The following is a 20,929-nucleotide window of genomic DNA, read 5'->3' as shown; positions in this document are numbered from 1 at the left end:
AGCCACGACAGAAAACCTAGTAAGCTTGTGTGTGTGTGTGTGTGTGTGTGTGTGTGTGTGTGTGTGTGTGTGTGTCTGTGTCTATGTGTGTGTCTGTGTCTGTGTATGCTCAATCTGACAGGAGGTGTCTGAATCCTGATAATAAATACCCACCTGGGCCCAGGGAATGGGGTTTGTGTCCAGGGCTTAGGGAGTGTGACACCTACCATGTTTGTCCATAGGGCAACTGCTGTGGGAATAGGGACCCACCTGCAGACCTCTTGCCATGATGTCTTCAGTCGGAAGATGGCCGTGCTCTGTAGGGCAGAGAAGATGGCATGGAGTGAGGAGAAGTTCCTCAGGTCTCGGCAAACTTGGAGAGGAAGGCTGTGTGAGACTTGCCTGACACATCCGCCTCCTGTTGGCCTGGACAAGAGAGAGATGATGGGAGTGTTTGGAACTGGGCAGGGATTTAGGTCACCCAGGCATGATTACGGTTCCCCTGGGGCTTTAACAACCTTTCTCTAATGTGTGCTGGGTGAGTTAGCAGGTCATCCAGAGTCTCCACACAGGAGTGTGCTGGGGAGCTCTTTGTATCTGGAATTGGTAATAGGTGTTGGGTTTAATGGAAGGCAGAGGCTGGAAGGTCAGAGTGGGGCCTCTATCAGTTACAGGACACCAGAGGTTGTGGGAGGGAGACAGAGTTTGAGCCCTCTAAAGGTTAGTAACTGAGTGAGGTGATGGTGGGTGACAATGGTAGGCTTGAGCCCAGGTTCAGTTTCTTTGACTCCTGTAATAGGACTCAAGTGGTGGCTAGGCCACAGAGGCAAGGAGCCCAGCCCCTCATGGTAGGGTCTACGTGTCTGGACAAATAAGCAACTGGCACAAATGAGGCCCGATCTGCTGACCTCAAACTCCCAATGTAAAACCCTAGTTCTCAGTTACATAATGAAAGAACAGGTGTGAAGGCTCCGGCAGCCTGAGAGCAGAGGCCTGTGTGGAGGCCGTTTGGAACCAGTCTGCTGAAGGGAGAAATGTGAGTGGAGGGCGTTCAAAGGGTTTCCTCCCGTGACCCTCTAGCTACTTCATATAAGTGGCAACTTCAGAGGGAGTTGTTGGGGGTCCAGGTCCTGAGGTACTCAGCAAGACTCAAAAAGGAGAGAAGCTCATTCTTAGTGGAGGACTAGGGCAGTTAGTAATCAGGAGTTTGGTGGGGATAGTAAAAGCCTTGTGTGTGGCCCAGTTGAATACACAGATAAGTCACTGACTGCTGAACCACCTGTACCTTCCTGGGTGAGACTCGGTATCCCTGGGAGGCCAGAAAGTTACCAAGGGTTACCTTGGTGGGACTACACCATAGTAAGTGACCTGAACCCAAAAGTTTGCCGTCTAGGGTCCTTGGCAGTGAGTTTCATGCATCTAAACAAGGTAGATTGCTGGGCAGTTGTGGCTCACCCCTGTCATCTTAGCTACTCAGAAGGCTCAGATCTGAGGATCACAGTTCAAAGACAACCCAGGCAAGAAAGACCCTGAGACTCTGATCTCCCATAAACCACTCAGAAAACACAGAAGTAGCTTTGTGCCTGAAGTCATACAGTGCTGGCCTTGAGCTGAAGAGCTCAGCAACCAGGCCCAGAATTCATGCCCCACATGTGACAAAAAAAAAAGAGCTCAGTAGTGTAAAATTGTCACTGTCTCATGGGTTTCCTCAGAAATCAAAGGCTCTCGTGGTAAGGGTTAGATAGTGGGGCAGGCTTTATGGGGGCCCTGAAGCCTTCACGGAGGCTTAGTTGCCTAAACAGAGGAATCTAAGCCTCCTGACTGGTCACTTAATTGGGAGTAGGAATTAGTCTCAGCGGATAGCTGTTGCCTCACCTGCCAGCCAGGGCAGAGCTTAGGTCTGTGAGGGGCATTTGCTGACTTACAGACATGACATTGAGTTTCTCTGCTGCTCCATCCCCATCAGCTCTGATTGCTGGGTATCTCCATGGGAGGTGGCTACTGCTAGGTCATCAGGTGTTCAGGCTCCTAATGCTCTGTGTCACCTATGGCAGGAAGTGGCTCATATCACTGAGACACTCCCTTCATTGTGGGAAGATAAGATGGCATCCACCAAGTGTGTTGGGAGTGGTTTCACAGTTGTAGGAAAACATTTACTCTCATCAGAAATGAAAGGACTAGGTGATGGTGAGGGTTGCCTGTTAATATTGAGGGCTCACTTGAATATGTTTTACTTTGTTCTTTTTAAGTATGTTTTATATTGTGAAAATTCTTTACAGGGGTTACAGTTACATGAGTAAGGCAATGAGTACATTTCCTGTTGAGCATTGTACATTCCTCCTTTGTTATTCCCCTACCATCCTTAATACCCACCTCCCTAACTACTCCTATACCACCCCCCTCCAAGTTGTAAAGTTCATTTTCAACATAGTATCTTGTACATCTCATTTTTACAATGGGTCAGTGTATATCACTATTGAAGCATTTTGTTTTTTCCCTTCCCATCCACAACTTAGAGAAATATATATACAAGATGCAGGGCATTGGAATCAAATACAGTGAAAACAGGGATTTTACCATGGGGGAGGAACATACAAAGAAACCAAAAAAATCACAGAGTACATTATAAAGGCCTCCAAGTCACTTGAATATTTTGTTAATGATTTTAATAGTAGTTAAACCAAATATACTTACTTGACAGTTTCTAATACGAGTAAGGTACGGATGGATAGCCATGAGTTGGAAAAATGAAGAAAAAATAATATTGTTCAAAACGAAATGAACTCATTGCCTGACTTATGCAGCTGTAACCCCTGTGTACATCACCTTTACATTAAAAATAAAAATGATAAAAAAGAAAAACAATAGACTTACGTGGAGATTGAATTTAACACTAGACTTATTTACAGATGGGATTTTTGCTTAAATAAATAAAGAGGGAAATTGATTGAGGATTTTCAATAACAAGGTGATTTGGATCTTGGACTATAAATGTGTTTATCAGGGGTAGAAACAGCAAATTTGGTGATAGATAATATAAAAGTAACTTATACGAACAATAAATACCTGTCAATATACTAAGTATCAGTTGCTGAATAGAAGATATGTGAGAACAGGATTAAGTAAGCAGGATGAAGTGAAGGTGGTAAAAAGGGAAATATTTCACATTATCTCCCCAGTTGGTGCCATTATTGGTGATATGTAAGTTAGACCACAGGAAAGGGTCACTGACATGAAGCCAGCTGAGAGATTGTGGAGACTCAGAATCCAAGATGTTAGCTAGATGAACTCTAGATTGTGTTAGTGTTGAAATTTTCTTAAAATGACAGTGTTAGACCAACATAGAGAAACAATACTAAAGTTTTCAATGATGCAGGGAGAACTAGCAGATCACTGGCAGATTATAGCATCAAGAAGAGAAAAATGTGTGTGAAAGAAATTTAAAGCAATTTTGAATGTTTGAAAATGTGGGAAAGGAAGGATCTGGAACTGGAATAAAATGGGTAACTGGTAATGCTTAAGAAGCCATAGACCCTTAGTCTCTTGCTCTTGCATGAAAGACTTAATCCTTAGTATTGATTCCCTTCATCAGTTGGACTCATTTCCCTTCAACTGTAGGACAATCCTTTCTCTTCCTGTCTGTCAGAGGTAGTATTGAGCCAATTCTAACATGGTATCAAGGGAATGGGAACACACAGTACAGACACTGCTTCTCAGGCCAACCCTCACATAGACAAGAATGTGATATGTTTGTTTTTTGGTGTTGTGGATGTTTGAACTGATGGCTTTCCTTATGTTTAAGCACAAGATGTTCTACTTGCTGGACAGGCTCTAGTCCACTTGAATGCTTGAGCCCCCATCCAAGCACGGTTTGATGCAGGTCTATTCTTGATTGATTAATTGATTGTTTTTTGTTTGTTGAAGTTTCAGTGATTGATTGATTTTTATATTTAATTGGGCATGCTTCAGGGCCTACGTGCTCTCTATGAGCTCTTCAGCTCACATGGTTGCTCTACCTTTTGAGCCACAGTGCTACTTCTGAATTTCTGGTGGTTAATTAGAGCTAAGTGTCTCATGAACTTTCCTGCCCTGACAGACTTTGAACCCCAATCCTTAGATCTCAGCCTCCTGAGTAGAGAGGATTATAGGCATGAGCAACTGGTGCCTAGGTGCTGCAGTTTCTTTTGAGATTCAGTCTCACTTCTTTTCATGGTCAGCTGGATCAAAAGCCCCTATTGAAGATCTCATATAGCTAGGATGACAGGCACATACCACCATGCTAGGCCTTTTCTGTTGACATGGGGGTTTGTGGATTGTTTCCTTGGGCTGGAATGCAAGTCCAGTTCTCTCAATCTAGCTTCCTGTGTAGACTGGGATGGCAGGAGCAAGTTTTCTCACCTGGCTACCAATGAAAATGAGGTCATGAGAACTTTGGTGTGAACTCTTTGTCCTCAAGCTGTGATCTTTGTCCTTTTTATCTCTCAAGCATCTAGGCTAACAAGCATGACCAGCCAGGGCCCCAATGGAAAAGCAATCATTAGCTGACTCCACATGCATATTTTCAATGTTATTTTCTTCCAATACAATTTAGTGTTTACATTCTCCGTATTCTAAGAATTTAAACTTTCCCAATTCTGAATATCTGGAGTTTTCCATTGAATATTTTCAGAGCATGGTTGCCTCTGTGCAGCTGATAATTGCAGAAATGAACTTGTGGAGAAGGGTAGGACTACGGTGTGTACCTCCTTCCCATCCCTATACTGGAGGAATTCTTGAATGGAGAAGGGAGATTTTCAGAAAGGCTATAGTACTGAGTTGAATGGAAAGGCTAGAGAATGTCAGTAAGGAACTTCCATCTTGCAACAGACAAAGAAGCTGAGCCAGGGAGGCAAAAAGAAAGTCAGAGATCCTAGGGAAATCCTGAAGGAAAATAGTGAGTGGGCGATGTATTTTCTGGAAATATTGAGGAAGCAGATGTGGGAATGAAGTTTTTGTTTTGTCATTTGTTTTAAGTGCCAGAGTACCTTTTCCTTCGAAGACTTAGTAAACAAGTATAACAAAAGTCCTATGGGAATATAGCTTCTCAAATCTGTTTCATGGGCATATATTTTGATGAAGGCATATATGTAGATTCCAAAACATGCTCCTATTACAACATGTAATTCATCACAATTTGAGCTGGATTTCAGGTTCATTTCGTAACTGCTGATACCTTGCATGAGAAATCTAATCTGACCAATGAATTAAATTAGCTTTTACTTTTGTCTTTTTTCCTTATGTCCCGGGTATCCCCTCTGTTTATCTTCTTTTGTTCCTATGCTTGATTGATGTTTTATTGACATGTTACTGGAAGCACTAGATATATACAAAATATTCATATTCTATTGCCAAGACAATATACAGAGGGCTTTCAGTTATATGTTAGGTAATGAGTAAATTCCTAGTCAATCTTGTTATCCCACCCTTAAAAGTTCTAATACTTTGCTTTCCTCCTACCCCACTCCACACTGAAGTTGTACAGATCGTGTCCAACATATTGTCTTGTGCATATGGCTTTTGCATTAGTTTCCTCTTTATGATTTTTTTAATTTCTTCCCTTTTCTAAATCCAATAAGCGTTATATAGTATACCAGTTACCAGAATCAAATACAAGAACAACAGAGATTATATCAAAGGTGGAAGAATATACAAAAGAAACAAAAAATACCAAAGTTAAGAAACAAAGAAAAACCTCTTGTGTCTGTGTCCTGCAGTTCATTCCTCATAGCTTCATCTTTTTTGTAAGATTTTTATTTTAAAAATACTGTACAGTGTGGTTACAGTTACCTGAGCAAAGTAATGAGTACGTTTCCTATTGAGCATTGTTGCCTCCTCCTTTGTTTTTCCCCTACCACCCTTCCCTCCATCTCCAAGTTACACTTCCCCTTTTCTCTGCCCCCCACCCACCAAAATTGTAAAGTTCATTTTTCAGCACAGTGTCTTGTGCATCTCATTGTTGCAATGGCCAACCTGTATTCCTATTTAAACATTTTGCTTTTTTCCCTTCTCTTCCACAAATTATACCAACAACAAATAGAGTCAAAACAGGGGTTATACCATGGCTGGAGGGGATGTGGCCAGAAGGGAACCCTACTGCGTTGTTGGTGGGAGTGTAAACTTGTTTAACAACTTTGGAAAGTAGTATGGAGGTTCCTCAAAACACTCCACATAGAGCTCCTCTATGACCCATCAATCCCATTTACGGGCATTTACCCAAATGATCACAAACAAAGCCATCCTAAAGCTACCAGAACAACTATGTTTATTGAGGCATTATTTACCATAGCGATCAAATCCATTTCACCCCATTGAGAAAATATTTTCCTTTCTCTTCTACATTCAAATTGAATGGAAACAGGGCAAGGGCCCCCACCTGGAATAACTGCAGTTTCCTTGGTATTCCAATGCCCTGGATGCAGTCTCTGAGTGGAATGGTTTATCCTGGGTCTTGGCATTGAGGCCATGGCACTATCTGCACTCAGACCAGGACTGAGGGTTGAGGGCTAGCACATGCCATTCCTATGGGATGTTTGAAATCCTGGGGTTGGCAATGTGCAACACTCATTGTCTCTCAGTCGACGCTCAAGGGAAACTCTGGTGCACCCTAACAAGGCCAGAATAGCTGCAGAGGAGGGAAGGCAAGGTCAGAGCTCAAATGCTCTCATTGGGAAGACAACCTATATAAGTCAGCATGGCTTTGGCAGAGTGTGTCTTGTCGACCTCACAGCATCAGAGCCAGTGATCTGCATCACAGTCATCAAAGTCAGATCCTAATAGAAATGGCAGAGCCAGGGGCAAGTGTGAGCACCATGCCCATTGCTCTACCAAAATGTCAGCTGTTCCTCTATGTCAGAGTACGGAGAATATGTGAAACTCTGAGGGAGTTCCTGGAGGCCAGGTCAGTGTGTCCAGTGGCAGGTATTAGTAGAACACTGAGGATACAGGATCCTTTGTATTTTCCTGGATTGTAGGTGCAACAGAGGAGTTCTGTGGCCTGGGCCACATTTTGACAGCAGAGTGCATTTGTAGAAAAATATCTGAAGTGTGTCTTGGATTGAGTATCCAAGGAAGATGGCTTATTGCCTGGACCACAGAACCACTGTGGTCCTGACATCAGGAGGAGATTGTGGAGAAAAGATCCTGAGTGTTTTCAGGAGTGGAGGTCACTGGTGGTTAGGGTAGGGTATGGCCTGGGCCATTCTTGTCTGGATGTGCTCAACCATAGCCATCCAGACTAAGTAGAGACACTGTTCAGTGTTGTGTGGTCTCCTCTTCCTGTGAAGAGGTTAGGAGCGGGCTCCACATGTGATCTTGGCAGGGTGGGAGAGTTCCTCTTCTGGAGAACAAACTCATATTTTGCTAACACATTCTTGTTCTCAGGCATCCTCAGGCTGGTGGAAGAGGGATAAAGAATTTAATCGGCGTAATGACGGGAATTGAGACACAGCAACCATTTGAGAAGCTCCTACAGACACGTTTTGAGCCAGGAGACTGCCATTTCTGCAGTCAAGCGCCAGAAACACTAAGGTCCTGGGACCCCTGCCTGGGAACAGAGCCTATGGGGAATGTATGTTGTCTTGCTTAGGAAAGAACTTGGGAGTGCAGCTCAAGCAGGCGGTGCTCACTGCTGCCTTCATAATCAGGAACTGCAGACACAGCAGGCTTTCCAGAATGCACAGCATTTCTTAGGAGCACTGTCTTCCTGAGAACACCACCATGGGGCAGGCCTGGACTCAGGCCTCCTGCCCAGGATTCATTCCTGGGGCCTCCAACTCAGTGGGCCCCGAGCACCTAGCAAGACTTGTCTTTCCTACCAGCTCTTCTGTCTCATCAACATCAGCCTCAGGCAGCCCTGGTACCTGCACGCCATCCTACCTGAACCCTGCCAGCCATTCCCCAGCCACTTACTTCTTTCTTGCCTTTTGAATTCCTGGGAAGGTCTTGCTCTTGTTTGTAGGGTCGGTCTGCCTCCGGGGCTCCAGTGCACACGATAGCTCATAGCTAAGACAAGGGGTGGCGGTGAGGTGACCAAGTGCCTCGCCTGTTCACTGCCACAGTTGGCTTGAACTTCAGAGCCTGGTGGGTCTCCCACATTCAGCCGACCAGAGTCTCTGTCGGTTCCCACTCACCCATGGTCATACCTCAGGGCCTCTGGACCCCATTCTCAGGATGTTCCCCAGGTCCAACCAGTGTCTGCCAACCTACCTAGCTTCCTCACTGAGCCGCTCCAGGCCCTTGAACCAGGCCAGAAAATTTTCTGCTTTGTTGAGGTGATAATATCTGCAGGTATGCTGCAGGTCTTTCAAATGTTGGATGATCTTATTTTCCTGGTCATGGAGAGCACAAGGGAAGGGACAGGGCAGGGCTGGCCTGGGCTGGGCTTTGCTGTCTAGGGAGGGACCCACCTCCTCTAGCAGCTCTGCCCACCGACCCTCCACTGATTCCCCAAATACATGTGAGATCTCACAGTTGTTCCCTCACTCTCAATCCTGGGGCTCTCCTGCATGCTACTACACAGCCTACCATGACAAGGGTGGATCTTCTCTCATCTCATTGTACCCATCCAGTAACGGCTGCTCATCAAGCTGGACAGGAGAATCTTGCAGGTCTCTACCCACCCTGTCCTTTCTGGCCAGCTGACACTTACCTTATTTAATTTCTCCATTTGGGATTTTTCCTAGAAGACAGAGGGCAATGGAGTTAGGATTTGGCCCCCTACCCAGGGCCTCTTCTAGCCTGGGCAAAATGTGTGCTTATACCAGAGTAGGGCCAGCATTCAGAGGAGGGCTGGGCACAGGACATCAAGTCAGGATTAGGGACTGTGTTGTCCAACACCTGTGATGCAAGGTGAGTGACTGCAGCATAGGGTGAAAAGGCATTTCTCTTAGGAGAGGCTGGCTTCAGTTTGGCCCCAGTGCCATCCCATGAGGGACTTGAAATCCCAGCTACTCAATGTGCACAAACTCAGTGGTCATACAGCTGTGGCAAGCAGCTGCTCAGAGCGGCACAGGACTCGGCTCTTAGGATGGCCTTGAGGTTGTAAGGAGTGCCAGAGGTCAGGATTCCCAAGGAACTTTGACCTCAAGATCCCAGACTGCCATCGTGGCCCTGGCTACTCACATCATCGATATCCTGATATGCAGAATGTATCATCGTAAGGTCTGTCAGGAAGATTCCCAGGTAGGGAATGATGCCCTTTGTCAACACCTGTAGGATTGGTTGGGTGATGGTCAAGACACCGGGTCCATCTCAGACCCAAACTCACATGGTTCCTCAGTCATTCCACAGCCTTACAGCTGCTTCCATGGCACAGCGTCTTGGGAAACCTGTGATCCCCTGTTGTGTCTAGGCCCAGGTTCTTGCTGCCTGGTTCTTCAAACTGCCCCAGATCCAAGTGTGTGCTGGCATATGCAGAACACAATGTTCTGTAGTACCAGTCTGCCCACCACCTGCCCCCCATAGGCTCTGCCAATTCCTCGCTCTGCTGGCTGTAGTTCCTCTATCCCTTCTGACAGCCAGCTCATCAGGACCACATCTGCCAGAGTGCAAATGCCCTTCTCCATCTGCACCTTGGGTGTGAGATGAAAGGTGAGCAGAGGTAGGGCGCTGTGCCCCTTCTCTCTCGGCAACCAGGCCTAGGTCCCAGTCACTCACCATCTTCTGCAACCACCTGGGACCTCCTTGGAGCTGCTTCTCCTTTGTGGCGAACTTGCAAGACTCCTGCCAAGATTGTGGAGGTTGTTAATGAGGGCTCTGTGCTGTCTGTCTTTCTAGTGTCATTGTCTTACTATAGTTAGTGACATGGCTGCTAGGTTGTGTCAAAGCTTCTACCAACTGGCAGAGGAATTCTAGCTCTGGCTTTGCTCCCGCACTCACTACTGTGGGTTCTGGCCTGGGAAGCTGGCCTCCTCTGCCTGCTTCCTCATCTGTCAAGTCTGCCTCCTGGCAGTGGGGGGGCCCCAGGTACTCCTGCTCTCTGCCACCAATGGTGATGTGCTGACTGGCATGTGTTTCCAGGGCCTCTTCAGAACCCTGGAGGATTCATCTGTTTCTCCTCTTTGGGCAGCTCAAATGCCAGCCTGGTTCTTCAGCCTTGTGAGCTCCAAAACCCTTCCTATCAGGGAGGAAAAAACTGAGATATGGACAAGGCTAGTGGTCTGTCCAATGCCCTGACGGTCAGCAAAGGAAGGGGACCCAAGGCTCTGAGAAGATTCCAGTTTGATGGTGTTTATCTGTGTATCAGGGTCCTTAGAAAAGGTTAGCAGGGAAGGAGAGAACCATAGACTTTCAGACTCCTTCCTGACCCCACAGTCGTGCCTGTCCTCCGCAGAGTAGTGTAGAGTTCCAGACCACTGGAAAAGAGCCTCTGCTCATGGTCTGGGACAGGAAATTGTTGCTCTGTGCAGTCCTGTGCAGCATAGTTTAGGGAAGGGCAAGAATATGCCACTGGGCCTATAGCACATTGGGCATCAAGTAGAATGGTAGTGCTTTCAGTAGGAGGAGTCCCCAATCCTGGGTACCCTCTGCTTCCCCGGGCCACCCTGTGTCCCATCAGAACATTTTCAACCTCAGTGGCTTCCTAGGACTCCACGTGCCCTGACCTGCATTAAGTGCCTAGCAGATTCTTCCCTTGGCCTCCTCCCCAATAGAAAGCCAGTCATGTTTCTAATCCCCTTAGGATGGCACTGACTCCCCCGTGCCCACCCTCCACCTCTGCCCTCTGTCTTCACTTCCTCATGCCATACCTTTCGCAGCAGCTCTCTGCTCTTGGAGTAATTGTTTTCAGGAGAAGTGATTTTTTCCAATTTGTGGAATGTGTGCAAGGAGTCTCTGTGGGAGGGGCAGAGAGAAGGAGACCGTTGGAAGGTGGGGAGGAGGGAGTTGGTTTCCATTTGGGATGGGAAGGAAGCTGCCCATGTGGCTGCCCAACAGGGTTGCAAACGGGTCCAAAGATTCGAAGAGTACACCAGGAAGGAGCAGTTGCTTCTTCCTGGCATAACCATGAGCCATCCCTCTTCCACTAGGCAGCTCTGCCTTCATTTCAAGTGGATGCGGATTCTTAGCCACCACAAAATCCTGATGAGTGTCTGTGTGTGTTTCAGTGTGTTTGTGTGTGTGTTGTTTCTGTGTCTGTGTGTATGTGTGCATCTGTGAATGTTCAGTCTTACAAGAGGTGTCTGAAGCCTGACAAGAATTACCCAAGCTGGACCCAGGGAACTAGGATCTGAACTGGATATTTGTGTCCAGGGCTCAGGCAGTGTGACACCTACCATGTCTGCCCACAGGGCAACTGCTGTGGGAATAGGGGCCCACCTGGAGACCTCTTGCCATGTTGTCTTCAGACGGAAGATGGCCGCGCTCTGCAGGGCGGAGATGATGGCATGGAGTGAGGAGAAGTTCCTCAGGTCTCGGCAAGCCTGGAGAGGAAGATTGTGTGAGTCTTGCCTGACACAGCCGCCACCTGTGGGCCTGGACAAGAGAGGGATGCTGGGAGTGTCAGGACCTGGGCAGGGATGTAGGGCACCCAGGGGGATTGTGGTTCTCTGGGGCTGAGGAGCAGATTAGTGATGACACACCAACTTCAGAGCCCCAGTCAAGTCCATCCGTGAATGTGGTCCCCACTGCAGTGGGAGGAGCCTCATCAGGAGCCCAAGCAGAGGCCACTTCTGCCTTGAATCTGGATGGCAGCGCTCAGGGAGCTGAAACTTCTTGTGTGGCTGAGGAGCCTCAGGCCAAGCTGGCTCTCCTGCTGAGTCCTGACGCCACAAGAGCAGCCAGTGATGAAGGGCAGTCATCCCCCACTATCTCTTCAGTGCGCAGGGTCCAGGAAGCGGCGGGCAGTGCTGAGGTGGAGCCCAATGGCACCTCAGCTCCGGGGCTGAGGGTGGGAGAAGTGTCCATATGTGGTGGGGAGATGGAGCTGTGCTCTGGCTCCCCTCCTGTGCTCAGGCCCCAGCACACATCAAAAGCCACTGCTGAGGAAGAGCCAGCATCCACCTCGCCTCTGCCTCATGTCCCCGCACAAGCAGCCTTCAGTGAGGAGCTGAATGTGCTTTTGCCCTTGGCTGTGCTGCTCTTCATTGTAGGAGCACCAGCAGGCCTACTGTGTCTGGTGGGAGTAAAGACTCTGGTGATCTGTGGCCTGAGACTACTAAACTCTTGTGACAAATCAGAGCCAGTTGTCACCAGGGATGCATTACACGGTGCTGATGGCACTCCAGCAGAGAGTGCTGACAGGAAGACTTTTGTCAGTTTGGCTCCCATTCTGCGTTCCAGAGAACCAGGCTACAGTGCTGAACTGACCATGTTTCTGATCCTAACTCTACTGTTATTTATTTTAAGAGGACCGGCTGGGGGACTCTCACTTGTAGGAGTGCTGACACTGTTGCTCTGTGGCGTAAGAGCATTCTGTTCTTGCCCAGAGTCAGAGCCAGCTCCCACCATGGCTGCTGACCACAGTGCTCAGAGAGCACCAGAATATAGTGCTGAGAAGGAGCCCTGTGTCAGCGTGGCTCCAGTTCCTAATCACAAAGAACCACCCTCCAGTACAGAACTGGAGTTCCTTCTATCCTTGTGTGTGATGTTCTACCTGTTAGGAGCACCTGCTGTAGTGTTCTTTGTGCTTGGAGTACCAACTGTGGGCTTCTGGGTTGTGAGAGCTACAGCATCTCATGCACAATCGGGGCCATCTGCCAACTTGGCTCTGGAGAGCAGAGCAGACAGAGCACCAGCCTCGGGGGATGCTACAGAGCCCCTTTCTGCCTCAGCTCCACTTCTTAGTCCTGCAGAACCAGCCTCCAGATCGGAACTGCATATCCTTTTACCCATAGCTGCAATGCTGTCTCTGGCACAAACCCCAGCGTTGGCCATCTTCGTTGGGGGAGCCCTAGTTCTGGTGCTCTCCTTTGTAGGACCACCACAAAACCACACACCATCTTGGAGGGCTGAGTTGAAGCCAGGTTCCACCATGGCTTTGGAGCCCAGGCCTGAGGACACAGCAGCCTCCAGGGCTGAGAGGGAGTCACCTTGCACCTCCACTCCGCTGTTGCCCCTCCAAAAGGCAGCAGCTTGCAATGCTGAGATGGAGGCATCTTGTGCCTCAGCTGCGCTGCTCCATGCCCAGGGAGCAGCAGTGGCCAGTGCTGCCACAGAGCCACCATCCAGTGCAGCCCCTCTGATATGCATTGAGGACACACTGGCTTCGAGGACTGAGCCGGAACCACATCCCAACTTGGCTCCAGGACTCAGTGCAGAGATATCAGCTGCCTGCAATCCTTCCCCAGAGCCCTTGGCTGTGGTGATGGAGCAGGTTCCCTCTGCTTCTTGGGAATCTGAGTTGCCGTGCACATCTGTTCCTGCCCAAGAAGCTTGTCATCCTGCTTTGATGACCGGAGAGCCTTCACACAGCCAGGACATGCCTTGTTTCCTGGCTGTCCACCCCCACCTGGAAGCAGAGCAGCTCACAACGATGGATGCGGTGAGGGGCTGGGCAGGGTGGCTGTGGTGAAGGAGGGCTCCCTGTGCCTTCTGCTGCTCTGGCCTGTGTCACATTTCCCTGCTGCCCATCTCTTCTTCCCCAGCCTGAGTTCCATCACACCTAGCACCACTTTGTCTAGTTCCACTTGGTTACATGCAGTCCCTGAAGCTGAGATGAGACCCGCTCCCATGCCAGGAGCTGTGCAGAACCAAGCCTCGGGCAGAAAGAAGGGCAGCCAGCACACAGCTCACCCTCCTGTGCCAGGAGCACTGTGAGCCTCAGCACTTATTCAGTAGGCACCTGATTTGGACCTGATGAGTGCCCAGCCCAGACATGGACCTGAGTGCTAGTTCTAGTGGTGTAGGACATAGGCGTTAGATCAGGGGAAGGACATTTGTTGTCTGAGCTAGGTCAGATTAGGTATTGTGTGGAGCATGTAGTCTTCTGGGAAGAATGAGAAAGTTTGGGAAATCATTGCTCTTCCATTCCCACATTGGTTACCTTGAGGTCCCTTCTGTGCTCTGTGTGCTGGGTGTCAGCAAAACAGGTACAGACACTCCACACGTTTCAGGGTCCTCCTGGACACTCACATCTCCATGCCTTTGTGCATGTGAGGAGGGCCTGGACCTGGGCACTGTGGCATGTCACAGCCTGGTGACCCTGGCCATCTTCCTCAGGAGCTGTTCGAGAAGGCAGTGCCCAACCACTGCCTGGGATCCATCTGGTCCCAGAGGCACAAGAATGGCAAGGAGCACTTGGCCCCCACCATCCGGGACATGGTGGCACACTTTAACAACGTATGTTCCTGTGTCATCACCACCTGTCTCGGGGACTTCAGCATGAAAGCCCCAGACAGAGCGCTTGTGGTCCAACACTGGATTCAGGTGGCCGCAGTACGCTACAGGCTCTGCTGCCTAGTTTATCTCCTCTGCTTTTCAATTTCTCTATTCTGCATTTTGAAATTGTGATCATGGAGCCCAGTCCCTCCTACCACAGGCCCATGTGTCCCAGGGTTAGCCAGACCCAGCCACCCCTTGGCTGGCCCCTCACTGATCTGCTCCTCAGCCCAAGGGGAACCACAATCCCCCTGGGTGCCCTACATCCCTGACCAGGTCCTGACACTCCCAGCATCCCTCTCTTGTCCAGGCCCACAGATGGCGGTTGTGTCAGGCAAGACTCACACAATCTTCCTCTCCAGGCTTGCTGAGACCTGAGGAACTTCTCCTCACTCCATGCCATCATCTCTGCCCTGCAGAGCGCGGCCATCTTCCGACTGAAGACAACATGGCAAGAGGTCTCCAGGTGGGTCCCTATTCACACAGCAGTTGCCCTGTGGGCAGACATGGTAGGTGTCACACTGCTTGAGCCCTGGACATAAACGTACAGTTCAGATCCTAGTTCCCTGGGTCCTGCTTGGGTAATTCTTGTCAGGATTCAGACATCTCTTGTAAGACTAAACATACACAGATGCACACATACACACAGACACAGAAACAACGCACACACAAACACACAGAAACCCACACAGACACTCATCAGGATTTTGTGGTGGCTAAGAATCCGCATCCACTTGAAATGAAAGCAGAGCTGCCTAGTGGAAGAGGGATGGCTCATGGTTATGCCAGGAAGAAGCAACTGCTCCTGCCTGGTGTACTCTTGGGCTCTTTGGACCCGTTTGTAACTCTATTGGGCAGCCACACGGGCAGCTTCCTTCCCAACCCAAATGGAAACCAACTCCCTCCTCCCCACCTTCCAACTGTCTCCTTCTCTCTGCCCCTCCCACAGAGACTCCTTGCACACATTCCACAAATTGGAAAAAATCACTTCTCCTGAAAACAATTACTCCAAGAGCAGAGAGCTGCTGCGAAAGGTATGGCATGAGGAAATGAAGACAGAGGGCAGAGGTAGAGGGTGGGCACGGGGGAGTCAGCGCCATCCTAAGGGGATTAGAATCATGACTTGGTTTCTATTGGGGAGGAGGCTAAGGGAAGAGTCTGTTAGGCACTTAATCCAGGTCAGGGCACGTGGAGTCCTAGGAAGCCACTGAGGTTGAAAATGTTCTGAAGGGACACAGGGTGGCCCGGGGAAGCAGAGGGTACCCAGGATTGGGGACTCCTCCTACTGAAAGCCCTACCATTCTACTTGATGCCCAATGTGCTATAGGCCCAGTGGCATATTCTTGCCCTTCCCTAAACTATGCTGCACAGGACTGCACAGAGCAACAATTTCCTGTCCCAGACCAGAGGCTCTTTTCCAGTGGTCTGGAACTCTACCCTACTCTGCTGAGGACAGGCTCGAAGGTGGGGTCAGGAAGGAGTCTGAAAGTCTATGGTTCTCTCCTTCCCTGCTTACCTTTTCTAAGCACCCTTATACACAGAAAAACACCAGCAAACTGGAATCTTCTCAGAGCCTCGGGTCCCCTTCCTTTGCTGACCTTCAGGGCATTGGACAGACCACTAGCCTTGTCCATATCTCAGTTTTTCTCCTCCCTGATAGGAAGGGTTTTGGAGCTCACAAGGCTGAAGAACCAGGCTGGCATTTGAGCTGTCCAAACAGGAGAAACAGATGAATCCTCCAGGGTTCTGAGGAGGCCCTGGACACTCATGCCAGTCATCACATCATCATTGGTAGCAGACAGCAGGAGTACCTAGGGCCTCCCATTGCCAGGAGGCAGACTTGACAGATGAGGAAGCAGGCAGAGGAGGCCAGCTTCCCAGGCCAGAGCCCACAGTAGTGAGTGCTGGAGCAAAGCCAGAGCTAGAATTCCTCTGCCAGATGGTAGAAGCTTTGAAACAACCTAGCAGCCAGGTCAGTCCCAATAAGAAGACAATGACACTAGAAAGACAGATAGCATAGAGCCCTCATTAACAACCTCCACAATCTTGGCAGGAGTCTTGCAAGTTAGCCACAAAGGAGAAGCAGCTCCAAGGAGGTCCCAGGTGGTTGCAGAAGATGGTGAGTGACTGGGACCTAGGCCGGGTTGCTGAGAGAGAAGAGGCACAGGGAGCCTACCTCTGCTCACCTTTCATCTCACACCCAAGGTGCAGATGGAGAAGGGCATTTGCACTCTAGCAGATGTGGCCCTGATGAGCTGGCTGTCAGAAGGGATACAGGAACTAGAGCCAGCCGAGCGAGGAATTGGCAGAGCCTCTGAGGGGCAGGTGGTAGGCAGAATGGTACTACAGAATGTTGTGTTCTGCATATGCCAGCATAGATTTGGACCTGGGGCAGTTTGGAGAACCAGGCAGCAAGAACCTGGGTCTAGACACAAGGGGGGATCAAAGGTTCCCCAAGACACTGTGTCATGGAAGCAGCTGTAAGGCTGAGGACTGACTGAGTTACCATGTGAGTTTGGGTATGAGAAGGGCCCTGGGCCTTGACCATCACCCAACCAATCCTACAGGTGTTGACAAAGGGCATCATTCCCTACCTGGGAATCTTCCTGACAGACCTTACGATGATACATTCTGCATATCAGGATATTGACGAAGTGAGTAGCCAGGCAAATGCTGGCAGTCTGGGATCTTGAGGTCAAAGTTCCCTGGGAATCCTGAGCTCTGGCACCCTTGACAACCTCGAGGCCATCCTAAGAGTCGAGTCCTGTTCCCCTCTTAGCAGCTGCTTGCCACAGCTGTATGACCACTGAGTTTGTGCACATTGAGTAGCTGGGATTTCAAGTCCCTCATGGGATGGCACTGGGGCCAAACTGAAGCCAGCCTCTCCTAAGAGAAATGCCTTTTCACCCTATGCTGCAGTCACTCACCTTGCATCACAGGTGTTAGACAACACAATCCCTAATCCTGACTTGATGCCCTCTGCCCAGCCCTCCTCTGAAAGCTGGCCCTACTCTGGTATAAGCACACATTTTGCCCAGGCTAGAAGAGGCCCTGGGTGGAGGTCCTGAGGGAATTGGGGCCAAATACTAACTCCATTGACCTCTCTCTTCTAGGAAAAATCCCAAATGTATAAATTAAATAAGGTAAGTGTCAGCTGTCCAGACAAGACAGGGTGGGTAGAGACCTGCAAGATTCTCCTGTCCAGCTTGATGAGCAGCCATTTCTGCATGGGTACAATGGGATGTGTGAGAAGATCCACCCTTATCATGGTAGGGTGTTTTGTAGCATCCAAGAGAGTCACAGGATTGAGTGTGAGGAAACAGCTGTGAGATCTCACATACATTTGGGGAATCAGTGGGGGGTTGTTGGGCAGAGCTGCTAGAGGAGGTGGGTCCCTTCCTAAATAGCAAAGCCCAGCCCAGGCCAGCCCTGCCCTGTCCCTTCCCTTGTGCTCTCTATGACCAGGAAAATAAGATCATCCAACCTGCAGCATACCTGCAGATATTATCACCTCAACAAAGCAGAAAATTTTCTGGCCTGGTTCAAGGGCCTGGAGCGGCTCAGTGAGGAAGCTAGGTAGGTTGCAGACACTGGCTGGACGAGGGGGACATCCTGAGAATGGGGTCCAGAGGCCCTGAGGTATGACCTTGGGTGAGTGGGAAACGACAGAGACTCTGGTCGGCTGAATGTGGGAGACCCACCAGGCTCTGAAGTTCAAGCCAACTGTGGCAGTGAACAGGCAAGGCACTTGGTCACCTCACCGCCACCCCTTGTCTTAGCTATGAGCTATCGTGTGCACTGGAGCCCCGGAGGCAGACTGACCCTACAAACAAGAGCAAGACCTTCCCAGGAATTCAAAAGGCAAGAAAGAAGTAAGTGGCTGGGGAATGGCTGGCAGGGTTCAGGTAGGATGGCAGGCAGGTACCAGGGATGCCTGAGGCTGATGTTGATGAGACAGAAGAGCTGGTAGGAAAGACAAGTCTTGCTAGGTGCTGGGGGCCCACTGAGTTGGAGGCCCCAGGAGTGAATCCTGGGCAGGAGGCCTGAGTCCAGGCTTGCCCCGTGGTGGTGTTCTCAGGAAGACAATGCTCCTAAGAAATGCTGTGCATTCTGGAAAGCCTGCTGTGTCTGCAGTTCCTGATTATGAAGGCAGCAGTGAGCACCGCCTGCTTGAGCTGCACTCCCAAGTTCTTTCCTAAGCAAGACAACATACATTCCCCATAGGCTCTGTTCCCAGGCAGGGGTCCCAGGACCTGAGTGTTTCTGGCGCTGGACTGCAGAAATGGCAGTCTCCTAGCTCAAAACGTGTCTGTAGGAGCTTCTCAAATGGTTGCTGTGTCTCACTTCCCGTCATTATGCTGACTAAACTCTTTATCTCTCTTCCATCAGCCTGAGGATGCCTGAGAACAAGAATGTGTTAGCAAAATATGAGTTTGTTCTCCAGAAGAGGACCTCTCCCACCCTGCCAAGATCACATGTGGAGCCCGCTCCTAACCTCTTCACAGGAAGAGGAGACCACACAACACTGAACAGTGTCTCTACTTAGTCTGGATGGCTATGGTTGAGCACATCCAGACAAGAATGGCCCAGGCCATACCCTACCCTAACCACCAGTGACCTCCACTCCTGAAAACACTCAGGATCTTTTCTCCACAATCTCCTCCTGATGTCAGGACCACAGTGGTTCTGTGGTCCAGGCAATAAGCCATCTTCCTTGGATACTCAATCCAAGACACACTTCAGATATTTTTCTACAAATGCTCTCTGCTGTCAAAATGATAGTGAAAATGTGGCTCAGGCCACAGAACTCCTCTATTGCACCTGCAATCCTGGAAAATACAAAGGATCCTGTATCCTCAGTGTTCTACTAATACCTGCCACTGGACACACTGACCTGCCCTCCAGGATCTCCCTCAGAGCTTCACATATTCTCCGTACTCTGACATAGAGGAACAGCTGACATTTTGTAGCGCAATGGGCATGGTGCTCACACTTGCCCCTGGCTCTGCCATTTCTATTAGGATCTGACTTTGATGACTGTGATGCAGATCACTGGCTCTGATGCTGTGAGGTCGACAAGACCCACTCTGCCAAAGCCATGCTGACCTGTGTAGGTTGTCTTCCCGATGAGAGCATTTGAGCTCTGACCTTGCCTTCCCTCCTCTTCAGCTATTCTGGCCTTTGTCTGGTGCACCAGAGTTTCCCTTGAGCGTCGATTGAGAGACAATGAGTGTGGCACATTTCCAACCCCAGGGTTTCAAACATCCCAGAGGAATGGCCTGTGCTAGCCCTCAACCCTCAGTCCTGGTCTGAGTGCGGATAGTGCCATGGCCTCAATGCCAAGACCCATTATAAACCATTCCACTCAGAGTCTGCATCCAGGGCACTGGAATACCAAGGAAACTGCAGTTAGTCCAGGTGGGGGTCCTTGCCCTATTTCCATTTAGTTTGAATGCAGAAGAGAAAGGAAAATATTTTCTCAATGGGGTGAAATGGATTTGAAGATACACATGTCATCGGTATGGTAAGTAATGCTTCAATAAACACAGTTGTTCTGGTAGCTTTATGATGGTTTTGTTTGTGATCATTTGGATAAATGCCTTTAAATGGGATTGCTTGGTCTTAGGGGAGCTCTATGTGGAGTCTTTTGAGGAACCTCCATACTACTTTCCAAAGTTGTTAAACTAGTTTACACTCCCACCAACAATGCAGTAGGGTTCCATTCTGGCCACATCTCTTCCAGCCATGGTATAACCCCTGTTTCCCTGTATTTGATGTTGGTATAGTATTGGGAAGAGAAGGGAAAAAAGCAAAATGTTTAAACAGGGATACAGGTTGACCATTGCAACAATGAGATGCAGAAGACAATATGTTAAAAAATGAACTTTACAATTTTGGTGGGTGGGGCCAGAGAAAAGGGGGAGTGTAATTTGGAGGTGGAGGGAAGGGATGGTAGGGAAAAAAGGAGGAGGCATCAATGATCAATAGGAAAGGTACTCATTACTTTGCTCATGTAACTGTAACCACACTGTACAGTATTTTTAAAATAAAAATCTTACAAAAATAGATGAAGTTATGGGGAATGAACTGCAAGACACGGACACAAGAGGTTTTTCTTTGTTTCTATTGTTTTTAATCAACTTTGGGATTTTTTGTTTCTTTTGTATATTCTTCCTCCTTTGCTATAATCTCTGTTGTTCTTGTATTTCATTCTGGCAACTGGTACACTATATAACATTTATTGGAATTAGTAAAAGGAAGGAATCAAAAAAATATGGAGGAAACCAATCCAATAGGCATATACACAAGACAATATGTTGGACACGATCTACACAACTTGGGTGTGGAGTGGGGTAGGAGGAAAGCAAAGTAGTAGAACTTTGAAGTGTGGGATAACAAGATTGACTAGGAATTTACTCAGTATCTAACATATAACTGAAAGCCCTCTGTATATTGTCTTGGCAATAGAATATGAATATTTTGTATATATCTAGTGCTTCCAGTAACATGTCAATAAAACATCAAACAAGCATAGGAACAAAAGAAGATAAACAGAGGGGATACCTGGGACATAAGGAAAAAAGACAAAAGTAAAAGC

This window comes from Dipodomys spectabilis, unplaced genomic scaffold, assembly GCF_019054845.1.
Source record: "Dipodomys spectabilis isolate Male_0828 unplaced genomic scaffold, ASM1905484v1 ptg000046l, whole genome shotgun sequence".
NCBI classification, from domain to species: Eukaryota; Metazoa; Chordata; class Mammalia; order Rodentia; family Heteromyidae; genus Dipodomys; species Dipodomys spectabilis.
Note: the sequence above shows the minus strand (reverse complement) of the source record.